This window comes from Vanessa atalanta, chromosome 21 (assembly GCF_905147765.1).
Source record: "Vanessa atalanta chromosome 21, ilVanAtal1.2, whole genome shotgun sequence".
Taxonomy (NCBI): Eukaryota; Metazoa; Arthropoda; class Insecta; order Lepidoptera; family Nymphalidae; genus Vanessa; species Vanessa atalanta.
In genome coordinates, this window is record NC_061891.1 from 9,190,747 (window position 1) to 9,211,221 (window position 20,475).

At 32.6% G+C, this 20,475-nt stretch overlaps 1 protein-coding gene across 2 annotated transcripts in view; it reads right to left on the reverse strand.

Moving 5' to 3' along the window:
* Nucleotides 1-20,475, reverse strand: part of LOC125072348 — a 174,832-nt gene that overhangs the window by 104,111 nt on the left and 50,246 nt on the right. Inside the window, exon 2 of one of the 2 annotated variants that reach the window (XM_047682955.1) lies at nt 19,942-19,980. The exons of the other annotated variant lie outside the window; for it this stretch is intronic. The gene's annotated coding sequence lies outside the window, so the exon portion shown is untranslated. The remainder of the gene's footprint in view (nt 1-19,941; nt 19,981-20,475) is intronic. 2 annotated transcript variants of the gene reach the window in all.

The window sequence follows — 20,475 nt, forward strand, 5'->3', positions numbered from 1 at the left end:
TCTGAAAAAAATAACTAGGTACTGAATTTGTAGCCGATTCTCTTCTAGATCTACAGATGTTATGGATAGGTAATTTCTTATCTGAATATGGTTACGGATATATGAATAATATTTTACCGGTTTCAGATACTGATACGTTATTATGTCGGATAATCCGATTGATTCGGATGGCTTCAGCTACGGATATTAGATTATTTAGAAATTGTACTAATTACAAGATGTCCATTTGATTTAATTTGTAGGCTATTTTTGCTTAGTATTCGGTATAATCACAGAAAAAAAACAAATAGCTTTGAAATACAATTAATTGTCTTTTCTCTTCAAAAATGCAAAAAAAATATATATCAGTTTCGACGACGGTTACGGATAGAATTTTATTTAGGATGTCCGACAGTTTCGGTTACAGTTACCAAGATGTAACTACGTAATGTAATGGAATTTTAATAGCTTATTTGATTTTGCGTTTAATAATAAAATAAATAAATTTCAGTCCCTTGTGTAGCTTTAACATCGAACAATTGGTACTTTCGTACACCAAAGCTAATAAGATGAAATTTGTATAGAGTTCAGGGTTGTTTAAGGTTGCATGGTGAACAATAGCATATACATAAATATATATAAAGGTTTTCTATCTGTATATTGCATGCAAAGAACCCATCACGGAGCACCGTTTGTTTACTTCGAATATGCAAGGGCGTATTTTTATAGAAATACTTGGACGCAATCTTGGCTGTATATCACACGGTCGCGATTATAATTACAATAACAAAACAAACATTACAAATACAATTATTATTTTTATTTGTAAGTATATTTTGAGCATTTTATAACGTGTTTAATAGAATATAAGCCCTTACATAGTTCATTGGCTACTTAAGGTTAACTTTAAAAAACGTTCGTAGATTCTAATTTGGACAAACATTTCTTGGGGTATGTGGTTTTTTTCAAGGAAACGATTTTACACTCTTCATAAATTTAAAGCAATATTTTTTGTCCATTAGTCGAAAAATTCGAGGTTATTTTATTTTGCGTTTATATCAAATACCAAAACGTTACATCCAAAATAGAATCACTTTAAAATATATCAAAAATGTTTAATTCATTCAAAGAGGTTACCAAGTGAAATAAATTATTTGATAAAATTTTATGTTTTTTTATTATTTTTATTTTTTTTATTTTTATGTTTTGTGTATAGTTTACTTCCAGTGACAGTTTCCAAGAAACTACTAATATTTATTTTTAGTAGCTAAGCATAAAACTTGTTGGACTAGAACAGCTCAAGGGGTCGACTCAAAGTCTTGGTACAGGCTATATGTACCAAGCTATTACGGTTTCAATTAACAATAAAAAGAACACATTATCTCTAAGTTTGCATATAAAAATATATTAACCAATTTACCCCTGTTAAGCTGTGTGATAAAGCAAAGTAATAAAATTAACTGAAAACAAAGACTTCTAAAGAATAGCTTAAGTGTGCGTAATACCCGACTGTAATTCTATGCGGGTAGTAACACAATTTCTTTTTTAAATAAATGTTTACAATGGCAATTAGCGTCTTTTGTTCCCGTGATGCCCTTTTTATTGTAACGACTTCATACACATACGATACCAATGAGATTGTATTACCTTTTAATAATTTTTCATATCTCAGATAAAAATATTTCATCTCAATTGTATTTTGTACATTTATTTGCAATTTTATATGAAAAATTTAATTATAAATAATTATTTATAATCCTATTAAATGAATAGGAAACTAATTAATAATTTTACAATAATCGATTCTACTATTAATATTTTTTGGCTAAGTTAAGTGAGCTCAATCAAAGTTTTTACAAGCACTTTTGTGTTATATCAAAAGGGTAATTATTATACATACGAATGTACAAAGGACCGGCATAAACTGTTTTATAACTAAAAACTATTTCATTTATACGTACTGATTGCACTTACTTTCATAATATGTGCGTGACAACACACTTAACCTGCGTTCTAGTGACGATAACAAGCTTGTAACACCCTGCAGCCGGACACAAACTTACAGTAACTCTTTTACTGTGAAAACCGTCAAACTTTGGAATGCACTACACAACGATATTAGGCAATCGAAATCCTTGCCCATCTTCAAACATCGTTTGAAAAACTATTATTTGTCCTTATCTCAAGAATGTATGCAAGTAAGAATTAATATGTAGTTTATATTTATGTATATATATTTTGATATATTATATTACTATATGTGTATTATTTGGATGTAGTTATGTGTAGTTTATTATACTGTAATGTTAGTGTACATAAATTATATTCATTATCTCCTCATTCTATCTGCACTTACCTGTTCTCGTCTTAAGCTTCTGTCACCAAAGGTTGTCTGTGAGAGATCGCTATAAGCGATAAGACCGCCTTTGCGCACCATTTGTTGTTTCTTTTTTTTTTAATACCCAATAACTGTCAAGTTATAGTTATAGTGTAATGTGTTGTGCAATAAAGTATTTAAAATAAAATAAATATGTGTATTTTTTTACCAAAATGAAAGTATTAGGTACTTTATGAAGTAGGCTATAATCGTAATGTTGCAATATTCAATAAAATATTAAAAGATACCACGCGGTTCGAATAATACATTCTACCTAGAAGAACAGCAAGAAACTCAATTAGTCTCACCTATAAATAATTATTTTAATAACCTATGATGCTATTAAAAGACAAATGTAAATGTAAAAGAGATTATTTTTTTACGATAACTAGTGTAGCCATTCATAATACATCTTCTGAGATATTTCTCTTCAAATTAAGCTAAAATCGATTCCCAGTAAACGCATTTGACACTAACGAACTAAAACGTCTTATTTAATTTGACGCTCAGCACGGTGTGATAGATGGTCCCGAGACAGCTGACGAATAATGGACAGTAGGGAGGTAGAATAATCACATCATACAACTTAACACCTATACCCGTATATATAAAGGTGATAATTGAATATCAGTGTATTTGCAATATGGGGCGCTGTACAGGGGTTTTTAATAGGGGATCGAGCTCTAAAATAGAGGGGATTAGGGGAAATTACGTTGTCATAGCAACGGCGTGCCGTCGACCGGCGTTGTTGCATAAAAACATTTCGGAAGATTTTCGGATTCCGAAGATGTTTGCCGCTTCAATTTTTATGAAAATTTTAATAATATTGAGAGCAATGCGTGTATAGGAGTAATTTATTATTAATATATGTATATGTAAGAGGGGCACATTACCCTCGCATTTTTTTATATTGTACGTGCATTCAACGACGCAACTCCAATGCGAGTTATGTACCACACGTGTCAGACATTCATCTGACAAATACAAGCTTCCTTACGATAAGCACGAGATAAATCACGATCAAATGTTATACCTCAATATATTTTGACGAATTATTATTGTAAGAAATATTGAACGATCCAAACATCACCAATGCGACCAACCTTGGGAACTAAGATGTTATGTCCCTTGTGCCTGTTGTTACACAAGCTCACTCACCTTTCAAACCTTGTTGTTTGATGGTATAATATGTAATGAATAATGGCGTGCATAAAGCCAACCTACCACCAACCAACATATATAAGTATTTCAGTATAATAACAGGTGGGTTATATATGTTTTAATTATTTAAAGTTAGTAAACAATATCACGTTAATTTTAATAGAATTCATTGAAAAAACACAGTAATTTAACCAAAACGATCACTGACAAGACAATGATTAATGTCGTAAGATGAATTTGCTTTTAGATATCGTACCTTTAATAATTGTGTTCGGGCTTATAGTGACCTCTGAATAATTTTGACGAAATTTAGCCGGAAGGTAGCCGTCTTACGGGCTTTAGTCATTAGAGGCTTTGTCGTTTTACAATCATTTTATTAAGCGAGGTGACCTCTAGCATCCGACTGGGCTAATCTTATCTATGGAAACAATTTTATATAAGAATTTACGGAGAATTGTACATAGACGTTTATTATAAGAGTATAATTATCGACCTTAAACGCAGAATATAATAATACTAAATATAGAAGTAGAATTCCTTTATCGAGGGAAGCCGCCATTCAACACAGTGTCAAGCATAATTGTACTTTAATACAAGGGATTAGTGTATATTTTTTATCAATAATTATCAAGAAACTTGAAAGAAATGGTTGTCAATAATGGTTACTAGTATAATCTTCATCTTGTTAATTCAGTCATCAATTACTTCGTTTCCAATAATTATCAAAAATACTTCAACAATAAAAGAACTCGATGCCTACAAAGGTAGATGATGTATTTATTTCGCCGCTATAACACCAAATACTACAAAAACAAAAATGTTTAAGGGGACTCAAATACAACAAACGTGATATTTTTGGTCGTATTTGCCCGATATTGATAACAACAGGAATACGCTTGAAATATTCAAAATATATTTAGTTATTTATTCACTTTGAAACTAAATAATTAAAATAAAATAAAACAAATATTTATGCGAGGCTCCGATCAAACATACATGATTTGCCGTTTTTATAAATAATTAAACGGAACCCTTTGTGCGCAATTCCGCATCACACTTTGCCGGTTTTTTCTTAGTCACAAACCTTGGAACCATGGAAGATGTTATTACATATTACAAGCCTAAAAATTATTTTATATAAAATATTATTTATATTATAAATAATAATTAAAGGTTGTATAGCTTCTAGCCATTGAGTTATAGTCAATCACAGAATTATATAATAAATGTAATAAATACTTTTTGGTTTGACATTTTTATAAATAAAAGTAGAAGAAGAATATTTTTGAATTTTACATGAGAATTGTTAATGTGGGTTGAAAAACGGAAGAAAATGGACGATCGTAACAAAGACTGGAAAAATAAATATTGTAAACTATACTGAATATTATTAATTATTTGACGTTCCTGATTACTTGAAGCTGGATCTACAACCTTAAAAAAATATACAATTAAATAAAATATTACTGAAATACTAAAAAGTAACCGACTGCGAATAAAACGCGACAAATCTTCGTTTCTGGTTAGTTTTAGGCACAGTCAGTTTTAATCCAATAGATTTCGGTTTATCTTTGTTGTAAATGGATTATTTACTGCTAAGTATTGGAGGTAATACTATAATCTATTTAGGGGAAATACGTCTTGGAAACAGAAGAAGCCCAAAGCTTAACTTACTGTTGTGTTTACAATGATGCTTTGTTCGATTTAATTTTCACGGTAAGCTGTCTACAGAATATTTTTGCAGATAAACCAAATATTAACATTTAATTCTTTTTTATAAAAAAGATCGGCGGAGCCGCACATAAGCCATCTAATGACAAGTGGGCATCACTGCCCATTGAGCCGAGATGGCTCAGTGGTTAGAACGCGTGCATCTTAACCGATGATTTCGGGTTCAAACCCGGGCAAGTTGAATTTTCATGTGCTTAATTTGTGTTAATAGTTCATCTCGTGCTCGGTGGTGAAGGAAAACATCGTGAGGAAACCTGCATGTGTCTAATTTCAACGAAATTCTGCCACATGTGTATTCCGCATTGGAGCAGCGTGGTGGAATATGCTAAAAATCTTCTCCTCAAGGGGAGAGAAGGCCTAAGCCCAGCAGTGGGAAATTTACAGGCTACTAATGTTGTTGTACTGTCCACTGACATACGCGCTGTAAGAAATATGTATCCATATCACATATGTGACAGATTTTTAACCGACACGTGCAGGTTTCCTTACGATGTTTACACCACCGTATATACCATTCGGTGGTGATTACCTGGATTTTAATCCACAATCGTCGGTTAAGATCGTGTGTTTTAATTGCCATCTCGACTCAAAAACTACTTAGGTCTTTATAATTACCAAAACCTATTCGTAAACATACGTATATATAAAAGTACATATAATTAGATTTAACTACAGTAATAAAGATATATAAGCGCTAATGGACGCTCTGTTACTTTATGCTGTAGTATCGTTACGTAATTACATTTATACCATTATATAACCTTGTTACTTGTTTTGTTGTTTGTACACTAATTTCAAGACTTGATTACCTACGAATTCTTTATATGTTTAACGTTGTTTTTTTTTGGTGCGTAATTCTACAAAGTTTTTATAAAAATGTTAATAATTATCAAATTAAATTCAAAGATAAACTCACACGCAAGTTCAAATACACAGAGACCATAAATCATACATTTGGCATCAATTTCTTTTTTAAATTGAATAAAAAATATTATCGCAGAAAATTACAACAGCGCTTTAATTAGAAAAAGAAGACGCCGTTATCCGACTGCTCGATAAATTCCTACAACTTTTCCTCTAACTTCAAATTAAGTTTGTAACGAACAGGATTAAAATAATTCAAGACCAATCAGGCGAAGTTACCCGATCAGCAACTTCTCCTATTACACTACAAGATGCATACGTAATAGCATCGATATTTTTAACGTGTATTTTATTTTACTGCCTCATTTGTCTAGTATCTGGGTTCTCATCCTTGGCAGGACCAATAATATTTTTTTAATTATTTCTGCATTATAATTCCCAGTTCAAAGAGTTACGAAGGTGGTCTTAGAAAAGTGTTCTATCCTGCTGGATTGGCTTTCATTTGATTATGAGTGTGGACAACTATTCCTCGCTTTCGAATAAGATCTTGCACCTGTGTTTGTAGAACTCGCAGAACTATAATAACTTATTCCCAAGTTAGATAGTTATTGCCGCAATTCGGTTCGACAATCTATACGAAAAATCATTAAAAACTACTATTGATACGATATAATCACTGACATGATTACATTAAAATTTTAGTCTTAGATAATTTACATATAAAGATCGCACTACAAAAAACTAAAACAAATTAACTTAATATCTTGGTGTGCGTGACAGCAACGCTTGACATTTGCCAAACGTCATACTTAACGTCTACTTAGTGGTCACCTATTGGCCAAATCTTTTTCGAGGCGTGCTCCGATTTGACAATCTTTCTATATAAATAAACAAAGATTCAAATATATATATTTTAAAGTAAATATAGGACAACATCACATACATTACTCTGATCTCTATGTAAGTAGCTAAAGCACTTGTGTTATGGATAATGAATTTTCTACATCGACTCGGCCGGGAATCGAACCCGGGACGTGGTGTACCCATGAAAACCGGTGTACACACTACTCGACCACGGAGGTCGTCAATATTAATTGTAAAGCATAAAATATCAACAAGGCGCTTTTAAAATAATGTACCATATTTGATCAGGTGATGTTATGCGAGCTGTAATACTGAATTGTCTTAAAGTCTATTGATACTTCAAAATCAGCAGAGGCGTGGCTTCGCAACTTAATCCTAAGTGACATTTGAGAGATAATCTGTACTCCATTGGCACAATTTAAAGCTTAACGACTAAGAATGGAATTTAGAGTAAGGTAATAAATGTTCATAATTTTAAACGCTATTCAAATATAATATAATATTTTTGTGCTTTTTTGTTTATAATATAATTCTAATTTTGTGGTTTATTTTATTGGTTTTATTAATTATTATTTATTAAATAATTGTTAAAAAATGTATTACACTTCGTATTCATGGTGTTACTACCTGTAAGTAGTAGAACTTTTGCCTCGATAATTTTGAAATTAATTATTTTTTTTATTTTGGATGTAATATTATATCTATTATTATTTTCATAAGGACAACCGTCCTTATGAAAATAAAATTATAAATACGAAATTGACTCTGCTTATCTGTCTTTACTCTTGATGAACTTCGGTATGAAGCAAGCATGAACCAAAAATCACATAGACTTTTTATAACAGACGACAAGCTCAGAAAAGAGCGAAGACGCAGATGATAACTATTTAATAATAATTCCATATATTATCTGGATACAATTTGCATAGAACATTAATATGACCTCGTTATCTCTCGTATCTGTCATACGGTTATTATGTCATCATAGGAAATAAGTATAGATTAGGTAATTGAAAATATGAATCGTTGATATTTTTCCAGCAAAATAATATTTAAATCGAAACACTGACTAAAACTATGAACTGTTTCGTATGCAGCTAAAATTTTGCAACTAAATATAAAATTAAAATAATACGCAAGCAATCGGGTTCACTTCCATTGGAACTTCACTTATTACCCCCCAAGTGAGCACAGTCAACAGTATTAAGCTATTATCGATAACTGCATGAATATCCGAAGTAGGATAGTTTGCTAAAATATTATTGAATCCAGCTCGCTTGTGTTTCAATACATTATGATTTATGTTGTGAGTTTTAGTTATAGCTTATTTTTACTAGTAATAGATTACAGGGGGGGGGGTTACCTAATATCAGTAGCAATGCCGTAATTTAAGCAATAATTCATAAATAGCAATATGACTATGATATAGAAATTCATCGCGAGAATACACATGTCTTGACATATTTATCTAAAGTCATCAAAATATAAAGTCGCGTTACAGTACACCATTAAATTTAAGGCTTATATTAAGGTTCTTCATATCTTTAAAAAAATACCTTATTATTAAGAACTTATAAGTTTTTTTTTTATTGGACAACTTCACATACATTACTCTGATCCCCATGTAAGTAACTAAAGCACTCGTGTTATGGAAAATCAGAAGTAACGATGGAACCACAAACGCCCAGACCCAAGACAACGAAAACTAATGGACTTTTCTATTCGAACAAGGTGGTCAAAAAATGTATAAAAAAGAATTATAAGCGCACTTAATAGTTTACATAATTTAGTCTTATCAAAACTCAAGAAACAGGTGCAAGGAAAATGTTGCCGTAGTTTATTATTTATCTTCCGGTTCGCGTGGAAAGCAAAGTGACCTTTAGGAGCTTAGCACAGGTGGCGCTTAAGTCAACAAATGTTTATAAATTAATTTTAAATAGAATTTATAATCTACAAATGTACATTAATACAGTGATTTGAGACGAAGGTTTATATGTATAATATACATGATATTATAGTAGAGAAAAGCGGAGAATTTCAACTTAACGAGACGGGAAAAATGCAAGATTTTACTTTTCATATGTGTTCTTCAAAAAATTGTAAATATACTCTCATTGTACTCATCTGAAGCCACGACGCATAGCTTATTTTTAATAAAAACTAGATCTAAATCAGATAAATATGTATGTATACAAAGATATTTCCTGCTTGGTGACTTTGTGCATGCCTGTCTGGGTACCCAATCATCACATATTCAAACACCAGCATGTGCAGTGGTCAGCCTGTATTATTCCACTGGTGGACATTGGCCTCTCCTAGGGCGCGCCACTGAGCCAAAACTTAGTACCCGTATTTAAAAAGGTATTTAGGGTAAGCAAACCTACACTAGACACTAGGGACATAACAACTTTAAAGATTTGTGACGCATTTAGTGCCAATGTCTGTTGGCGACGGTGATCACGTACTTGGAAGTGGCCTATACTGCATTTTACTTACAGATTTTTTTGAGAATGTTTAGGATAATTATTTCAATCATTATCAACGTACATACGCTGCGAGGTATTAAAACAAATGTCATCATGATTTCATTTATTATTTCCATGATTTAATGGATTATAAATTTTAATCCTTATTTAAGTTAATAATTGTAAGTGCACACGATGCACGATTTTATCCTTCCCTAGACATACAGCCGCCATTGCAGGCTTTATAAATTATCTGTATTTTATGTAACACTACATACGTTTTGTACTAAACTTATTTTTTAATTTAAGTATATTTGTAAGTAATTTATGCATGTGCTCGTATATGTATTATGTATGTTAAGCATTTAAGTTAATTATCACCAATCAGGTCAGGTTGCTTCGTAATATAAGCCTCCTCTAATTCCTTCCACTTATTTCTGTTGCTGTTCACCATCCCTTTAGGAGATCCTTCCATTTCTTTGTCTATTTTTCCTGTCTCTTTCCATTTCTGGAGTGCTATTCTGTTCTTTAGTACATCTCTCTGCTTTTATTCGCCTCGTATGTCCCGTCCATTCCTATTTCACATTCCTTACCTAGTCGTTACAAATCTGTCACCTTGGTTATGTTCCTAACTTTACATTATACTTCGTATTAAAAAAACAAAAACAGTTTTATGCCGAAAAGAGCATCCCTGGTAAATATCTACGCAAATTGCGTGCGTTCGTAACAGATTTTAATACCTATAACGCTAGCTAGTGACACACATTGTATGAATAGACCGTCCGCTGCAAGGCTAATATTCGGGTGCAGAATAATGAAAATACCTAACCGCGTCACTAAAGTATTGCAACAACGAAGAGCTTTATTCGTAATACAAGCATACGTTACCGCGACCCGGTTATAGCCTCCTGTTTAACTTCACGGGCTTAATAACTTCCGAGCCTAGATAGAGTAACAAGTTAATCCCATTAAAGACGCGATATAGTTTCGTTCATTGCCTTTTGCAAATTTAAAATTTATTCATCAACAGTTTAATGGTATTTGAGTTACCTCGTAATGTAGTTCTATAGTCCTTGGGGTAGAAGCCAGGTAATATGAGATTCTTATCCACTACAAATCCAGTTCCGGTCGTGTATAACCAAGTATCTCACCTCATTTATGTGATTGTAAACTTAATAAATTAACAATAAAAAACGTAACCAGATATTAGTATATTTATCTAGATATTATCTGAAACGTTTAATCTTTTCATAGAATTTAAGGTATTATGGCAAATAGTAACCATTACCTTACCTAAAGGAACTAAAAATTCTTCGAAATGAATATTATTATTGACTGCGATCTTATTCTATTCAGCCACAAATATACCAAAAATTCGTACTTTTACAGTCATAGCCCAGTCACATTAATATAGAAGAATGAAATATTGCAGAAATGTTCGCAAACGGACATACATCCATAACAAAATATGACAGCTTTGAACATATTTCATAAGATCGAAAATAGATTATAAATCGCCTCGCTAAATTCGACTTCATTGAACGTCTAATCTCAAATGCGGGCATCATTTAACGATTCGAAGTTCAAAAGTCAAATTATGAACTAAATTCCGCAATTGCTTTCTTAATGACTAGTGAGTTATGTTCGTCGATAATACGGAATAACACCGTCATATTGACGTATTACGTCAGTGTATGCCGATTTGGTTCATGCTATAGAATTGGACCCGAATGTACATATGACAAAAAAAAAGATGGTGAACACTTCATCTTCTAGATACGAAACGTTTGCTAATTTATAGTGTATCTGGCAGACTGCCGGATTCTTCTAGTCCAATAGACAGTGGGAGTAAAAAGACCACATAAATTACGAACACACTTGCTCCACCTATATTTTATTCCAATCGAAAAACAAACAAACAGCAATGCCATGTTGTGCACTAGAAACTTCATGATCACACTAATTTACAGAACTATTTATAGGCACTTTTATATAAGTTCCATAGTTCCGATAACAACTTCTTCAACCGAAAGGTAATTTTTTCGCGAAACCATAATTAATATCGTAGATTATTTAATCATGTGATTTTGACCAATTGTATCGCGTCAATTGAAACTTGTTGGTTTGGGTTAACTCGTCCTGCGATTGGTCAGAATTACGTTTAACCTGGAGACCCGTGACCTCCATTGTCCGAGGCATAATTATTTCAACGTGGATAACGTATATGTCACGCGATCGCCACGATTCCGATGATAACGTACGGCCTTGCGTTTGATTGCTTGTTAAAATTCCATTTGGTTCTGTCGTGCATCGGACCGTGTATATACTTATCCACGGTCGAGTGTAAATTCAATATTCATAGGAAACTAGCCTTAAAATCGAGTGCAATAAGGCCTATAGGTGTACGGCTTGTTTGTTAGTTGTTAGGTGTACTTTAGTAGGTTTCGGAAAGCTTTTAGCGTGCAGCATTAAAAATCACTCTGGTATTTGTACACACGAATCAAATAATTTACGTAAAGCTAATATTTCTATTCAATCTGATTTTATTATTGAGGGTCAATATGTTTTTATGGTAACGAATCTGATTACCTGATGGTGAGCGGCAATGGTAAGTCACGTGAGCCTAACTATTGTAGAAGTATGGGTATTCTTAGTTAGCTAGTGTGGTGTGATACAATTGGTAAATATTTTTGTTTGTTATGAAGTGAATTGAGGTTGGGTACTTTGAGAACGCGTAAGCACATCTCATGTTCGAAGGTAAACATCGTGACGAAAGATACGTGTGTCGGATAAAATTATGCTGGCCTTTGACCAGAATTGGAGCATATACAGGCTGTTACTTTTACTTTACTATGCAGTACATCTATATATAATTATTTAGATTTGTGTTAAACATGTTTGTTAAAGTCAACATTATAATGTCTATTTAAGTCTATTTTTTATAATATAGGCAGGCTGACGAGCAAATGGGCCACCTGATGGTAAGTCCCTATTGCCTGCAGTTACCAGCTCACTCACACTTTAAACTGAATATTACTGTTTGCAGTAGAGTATCTGATGAGAGGCTGGTACCTATCCAGACGGGCTTGTTTATTTTAATGTATTTTGATTCTAATCTAGACATGAAAATAGGTGAAAATGAAGGAAACGTTTAAACATTTTTTTTCATGTCGATAAGCCGACAGAAATAAACGTGTAACCCCAGCCCCCGGAACTGGCACGCCAGACGGAACGGAAGAAGCCGGGGCGGCACGGCGTGTCGCTACGATTTATCACAACGACTCGCTGACGGGGGCCGAATGCAAATTATACACGTTGCCTACGCAGCGTATGTTCCGTAAATTATTACAGGGTAAGCTGATCTTTATCACAATTCTGATATAAGTACGTATATCAATAAAATAAAAAACAAACATCATTGACTTCACGTTGCAATCAATGTTTTATAAAATCTTATCTGAAAATTTGGTTGATCACGTTGTCGTACTGATTGAGTTTGGTTACGGCGGCCAGCCTTAAGGGAGAGCAGCGAACTACGCAGGACGTATACTATATTGCAAAAGTATGTGCAACCATTGTGTATCGGTGTTGAAGTCGATTAAATTTAAATAGATAAACCAACACAGACTTCTATATCTTTACTATTAGTATAAATAGGAAACCGATTTTTTTATCTATTACTCGAACACTACTGTACTTATCTTTGTGAAATTCGACATAGACCTTGTGACCAAGATTACCTACATATAATTGTAGGCGTATATATTACAGGAATTACTGCAAAACGCAATTAATGGACAGAATCACGAGAAACAGGAAGTTTTAATGTGTATTCTGTGCGCAATATCCAGGGATCAATTCTACTAGTTCTATTTTCACTTTATCAAAATCGATTGGAAATGAGTATAATAATGGTTGCAGCTTAGTTTTTTTTATGATATACGTGGGCGGATGAGCATATGGGCCACCTGATGGAAAGTGGTCACCATCACCCATAGACAATAGCGCTGTAAGAAATATTAATTATTCCTTACATTGACTATACGCCAGCAACCTTGGGAACTAAATTGTTTTGTCCCTTGTGCCTTTAGTTACACTGTCTAACTGAACCTTCAAACACAATAAATGCAACTTTGCTTGCGATCTTCAAAATAAATGACTTTACCGATTGGTTAAAGGATTTCGATTCGTATTCCATCATTTATAGTTACGGAAAATTTACCAATGAAAAGCGAATGAACGAATATAATATTCGTGTTAAATAAAAGATGAAAAAAAAACCTTCAGTTATCAGTGGGAAGCCAGCGGAAATATTAAATTGAGATCGCGTTTTAGTAGAGAGCTCTTGACCTAGCCGGTAAAAATATGAGTGGTAAAAATAAAAATTCAGGATCATCTCAATTTAACCGCTAAATTGATGGTATTTCACGTGCATTTCACTATCATATATATAGGCTGGTTTTTTTATCTAGTAATGTTATTTTGATTAATTCAAAATATACTGTTAGTGATTAATTTGACAATCAATAAATAATTGTAATGATTCTTTATTAAATAAATGAATTTGATTTGATTTATGATAAGAAATCTAAATCTAAATATTCTTTATTCAAGTAGGCTTTTAAATCGCCATGTTAAATTATTGAATTAAATGTAAAGCTACTATTGGTTCGGAATGTAGATTCTAGCGACAAGGTCCAGCAAGAAACTCAGTAGTTCTTCTCCACCATTTTAATTACAGAGTACGTCAGTAAACGACAATTATTGTTTTTATATATCCTGACTAAAAGTCAATAAATACTTAGTCCATGCTTGTATGCCTTATTTATCAATGTAATTTGTCACATGAGTTTTAAATTTTAATAGGCCAAGTTAAAAATAGGTGTGGAATCTTATTATTGAAACAAATACAGTGCTCCAGGAAGGCTGTATTAAGTCTGCGAAGTCGGAAACTAGGTGTTATGAGATTTCCTCCTCGTGTCCATACAATGATTGTCACATAAACCATTGAGCAAAAACGATATATGGGCGATGGCTATATAGCATCTGCCTTATAATCTTTTAAGAATATCAATCCTGAATTTATTTTTCCATTATGTTTCATATTTGTAAAAGTAGGTTTTTTTATTACAATCGTGCTGTTTTTCGAACAGCGTTATTGATATATAAATGAATAATTTATAGCTGAATATTATAGTATTTAGGATGCGATGAGACGTATCGATTGATAAATAATTACAATACAATACAAATATACATTATTATAAGTCGAAATGTAAACATCTACGACATACTATAGGAATTATATACCAATGACGTCACTAATACTGGGGATATTTCGAATCATCTAAACAACGAATTTGTCAAAGAGGATTGAGGCGTTTAAGTCGGGACATACAGGATTATAAATCTGGTAAATTCACAACCCCTATTGCTATTTAAGTGATCAAGTGTAATATGAATGCTATTAAATACATGTTTCTCATTGGCGCGGTAACATTTCTTTGATGTTTTAGGCCAATCAGCTTACTTAGTATTGTTGTGTGTCGGTTTGAAGAGTGAGCCAGTGTACAGGCACTAGGAACATAACATCTTAGTTCGCAAGGTTGGTGCGTATTCGTAAAATGAGGAATGATTTATATATTTTGAAGTATAATTGTGTATGAGTAGTGATGGCCGATAACCAATAAGCGAATTTGTCAGTCCATCTAACAACGATATAAAAAAGTAACACTAGAGTCTTTCTCTAAGAGATGTGGTGCGTTAGCTAATGTCATATATTGCCTTGTGATGGGTGAATAGAGAAACTCGCTGTCTCCATCGACTCAATTACAGGTTATTGACTCCCCAAGGTCGAATCAACTTCTAACGTATGAATGAGACCTACGTTTATCTTTGTCATTTTAATATTAATGAATGATAGCTAGATTGTTAGATATATATATATATCTATGTATATGCAATGTTTTTATGAAATAAAACCATATTTTTTCTGTAGCGAAATTCTTTTACGTGACTTACAACACAACAATGAATTGGGAGAAATCGTCCCGTTTTAATATTTTTATTGGCCGTTATTTGCGCCAATCATTCGCACAGATTATTTCGCTACTGACACGTGCGAATCTTCAATTTATACCGTTCGTCAAACTTTGACAGGTGAAATTATTGATGTATTATACATATAAACCTTCCTCTTGAATCAATATTAATAAAAATCGCGTTAAAATCCGTTGTGTAATTTTAAAGATCTAAGCATACATAGGGACAGACAGCGGTAAGCGACTTTGTTTTATACTATGTAATGATGTCGCCCGCGGCTTCGCTCGCGTTTTAAGGGTTGGTTGTTATCTGTTAGGCAAAAAAGTAGCCTATGGCCTTCTTTGGAGTTCAAGTTTACTTCATACCAAATTTCATCAAATTCGTTTCATTGGTTTGGCAATGAAAGAGCGACAGACAGACAGACAGACATAGTTACTTTCTATTTATAATATGAAAGTATAGATTGTATATTTAATGCTTCACAATCATACCTTTAATATCGATTACATTAGACTGAATAGTTTTTATGTAATGGTTTACAAAGAATTGAGGATCCATTTTTGTATAATTGGCATGTTCAGGGTTCAGGTAGCATAGATTGACTGCATTAGAAGATTAGGCTTTCAGAACTATAACAAGGAGTTATAACGTTATGGTCGATATTATACGGTTAGATTATAATATAATGGCAAAAGAAACATTTAAACTAATATTAACACACCTAACGTACGTATCGTAATAGCCTGCACGTGTTCCAACGTTGGGCTAAGGCTTCCTTTCCCATTGAGAAGAGGTTTGGAGAGATAATTACACCACACTTTTCTAATACGGGTTGGTGGATATTGTGCCCGAATATCATTGAAATTAGACACATGCAGATTCCGTCACAATGTTTCCTTTGCCGCCGATCACGAAATGAATTTTAAACACAAATTGTTCATTCAATTCAGCAATGCTTGTCTGGGTTCGAACTGCGATCTTTTGTAGTTTTATAAAAAAAAAACTACATAAGAAAATATTAGTATATTATGAAACCTTAAGTTTAAAAAGAACAAATAAAAAATAATTTCGTACCCATTTACTGAAGCGTGAATAAAAAATCTGACGCTTGATTTATCCTCCGACCACTACAAATTTTACAATCAAAAACATGCGATGTTATTTTCAATAAAAATCGTTTCAATACGTCAAATAAAATGCCAGTTATTATAAACGACAGCTGTATTAAGAAAATGGTCATCCGATATCCAGGGGCACTTCCAACCCTTCGAAAACCACATGTCGATCCAACCCTTACACGTCAGACGTGACCGCTATGTTAGTTTTTGGGAAATTAGGAAATTCCTTATAAATTCTATCATAGGTCTTCTTGACCTGTGGAATTTGAAGGGTTTTGTTCGGCTGCTATTAAAAATCAACCTTAAACGTTTGACTTAAAGTTAATTTTTGTATGACGGTGTGAAATTTTCGGTTTATTTTTTCACTCATGACCGATTTTTCTTAGAACTTTGTAGCGCTTCCATTGAACAGTGCATTGAAAGTAATAGAGTGCACTCAAGAGGAAACGTTAGGGCTTATGGTATAAGTATATAAAACGTTTAACGATATCTTGGCGGTGAAAGCGTTACTCCTCGAACGTATAAAAGTCTGAACATGAGCATCGAACTCGTTACTATCAACTTTGGATGTTAGTACTTTTGGCTTTGCAAGTTTTCCAAGATTGCGTCGACGTTTCTCTTTTAGTTGAAAAACTTTTAATAATAAATACAAAGTGAATGTATTTAAATACATTACGCTATTCTTATGTAATAATAATAGTGATTTATTAAAATAGATTCTTAAAAGCACTTCGAAATCTTCGTTTGAAATGTTGATTCTACCGAGAAGAACCGGAAAGAAATTTAATAATAATCTTAACCACCAATGAAATAATTACTTATCTACACATAATAAGTCCTAACTGACTGACTGAGTCTGTTCGAGAGTCAGCTTTACGAGCCGTCTGGTGGATCTAACTCACGAAAGTTGTACCACAAATGTGGTATACAAAGAGGTCTTAAATTAACGTGATATTTTATAGCAGTCTCTTAAATCATTAATAATCAATTTCCACGCGAGCAAAGCCGCATATCCAAACATATGTATATTTAAACAACGAAAACCACAACTATAGAAACATTGAATAACTTTCAAAGGGAATTAAAATTTTATTCCGTTTTGGAGTTTTGTGTTGTAATTAAATAAACGAAAATCATTTTGTCCATTTAATTAACACTGCAAAAGAAGTATTCTGACGACTCTTTTTACGTTTGAAATAAATTCTATACAAAGAAAAATCGAGCTATTGTATCGTCGTGTTTAGTAACTGGACTTCTAAAGTTAATTGCTAGAGAAGGTTTTAGGTATAAAGTTCGAACTTTTCTGTAATATTACTGATTGTATTCCAGTACAATAAAAGAATTAATACGATTTGCTAAAGAATTGTGACTGATATTAAATTGAATAAATCTATGATAATAGATACCGTAACTAAAAAGACTAGCTGTTCGCCCGCGGTTTCGCTCGCGTTTTAGGGGGTTCGTTGGGGGGGATATTTTGTCATGTGTTAGGCAAAAAAATTAGCCTATGTCCTTCCTTGGGGTTCAAGTTTGCTTTATACCAAATTTCATCAAATTCGGTTCATTGGTTTGGTAGTGAAAGAGCGACAGACAGACAGACAGACAGAGTTACTTTCACATTTATAAAATTAGTATAGATTTATAAATCTTAAATAACGTCATATATCTTCAATAGACAATTGGCATGTTCAGGTTTCAGGTGGCTTTGATGGACTGTTAAAGTATTAGACTATCAGGAGTTTATCGAGTGTTACGGTCGATATTACGGTTGGATTATAACCACACACCCAAAAAGACGATAAAACCAATTTTAATTTACGTATAAGATCTTGTTATTTGTTTTTTTTTTTAACGGCAATTTAGTTCAATTTATGGGTCACAAAAGCATTAATCTTTATCAAACTAAACGCCATATTAATTTTAAACTTTTAATACCTATCACATAAACAAATATCGATTTTTAAAAATAAGATCAGCAGTGCGTTTTTGTAAGAATTCATCTTCGTATCTCACTCGTGAAATATTGACAGCTGACTTACAATGATAAGCCATTTCGATACGTGTATTCTCTAAATTTTATAATTATTATAGTTAATATCACATCAGTGACATTTCACACTCGTGTTCTGCGGTGACATTCGAGTTTCTTGTTACCGAATAATCCGAATTGCGAATGTTTATAAAAACAGCACAAGATAAAATCATCATTCAAAGTCAAAGTCAAAAATCTTTATTCAATATAGAAGTGTTTGCACTTGCTTATTGATTGTCAAAAATCTACCACCGGTTTGGAATTTAGCACCTCGGACCTGAGAAGAACCGGCGAAAGAAACTCAGCGGGATATATATTTTTTATTTTTTTTAACCATTTTCCATGTAGGTACAATGATAAGTATATTCTAATTCTAATTCATTCTAACCGTAAGGAGGAAACAACCGTAGGATGAAATGATATATAACGCGCATAAGGCGAATAGTAATACAATCCTTAAGTACACCATTCATGGTTGGGTAAATTCAACTATTTATCGCATCAATGGACTCATTCACTCGTTCAGTCCGCTCGGTATATTAAAGTGTATTTCATAAGAGCTAAGTCCACAAACAATGCTATTGTATTCTAAGTGACCGGGTTATACCATATGCAGGACTGCGTCCGTGACGGTATGAAGTACTGGTGATGTCAGAAATTAATAATATTTGCTGATTTGACGTTTTTACCTCGGGATTTATTTTTTATTATCATAAATTCAAATGTTTGCTGTGTCGGTTAATCCAGGGGAATATATAACCCAGACTTATTATTTTATTGTTATTCTTGCATTCAAACAATGATAAGAATTAATATTATTTTTATACATGAGTATATTTTATAAGCTTATTATTAATTGAGACATCTTTAAGTTCATTGTACTACATTCTAAGCAGGGATGTAATGGATATATACGGATATATGAATAATATTTTACCGGTTTCAGATAAGATTAAGGATAAGAAATTATTTCGTAAAACTGATTGTTTCGGACATCTACACATTATATAAGAGAAAAATACGAAATAAAAAAAACTTTATTTGTAGTGACGTATATCTAATGACGTCATCTACTCAATTTTGGTCATTCTGCCATTCTCAAGAAATTCCAGGCAAATATGCTGAACATAATATAGTGCACAAGTATGTGCGCAAACACAGGACCCCTCTCTATTCCGTCTCTCATAATCCGATAAATAAATATATCATAGAAAATTATCTTCGATGTAATCGAGAGGTTATTAACCCTCGTCATGTTGGACCGGCTTTCAAGACATACCACATATTATATAATGCGAAATAACTCACATTAATTATTTATAGTGCAGACATGGGCTGGATAGACACCTGAAACAAATTAATTAATAACATTAATATAATCATTAAGAGAATAAGGAATATATCACTAGCGTATTTATATCATACAACTAACGTCCCCCTTCCCCTCGCCCCTGCTTCCAAATATACTCAATATACTTTTATACTAAATATAGGTACTACTAGTTTCTAGTATAAATTCTGTAAAATATTTTTGATATTTAACAACGAATATTATTTATTCCATACATACTATTTGATTTTGAATACATTTAATTGCAGACAAAAAAATAGAGATTGATATAAATCAAAGTATTATTTATCCGAAATGAAAATCGTTTTTTATCGTCATCAATCTTCGATCGAGTAATATACCTTATTTATCAATGTTTTCATATGAGATTTAAATATATTAACCGGCGAAAATTAATTGAAGAGTAGATGAGACTCAGATTAAGCGTGAAACCACCAGTAAAATTGTTTGCTGTACATTTCGACTTTTATACAATTACTGAAATTTGTATG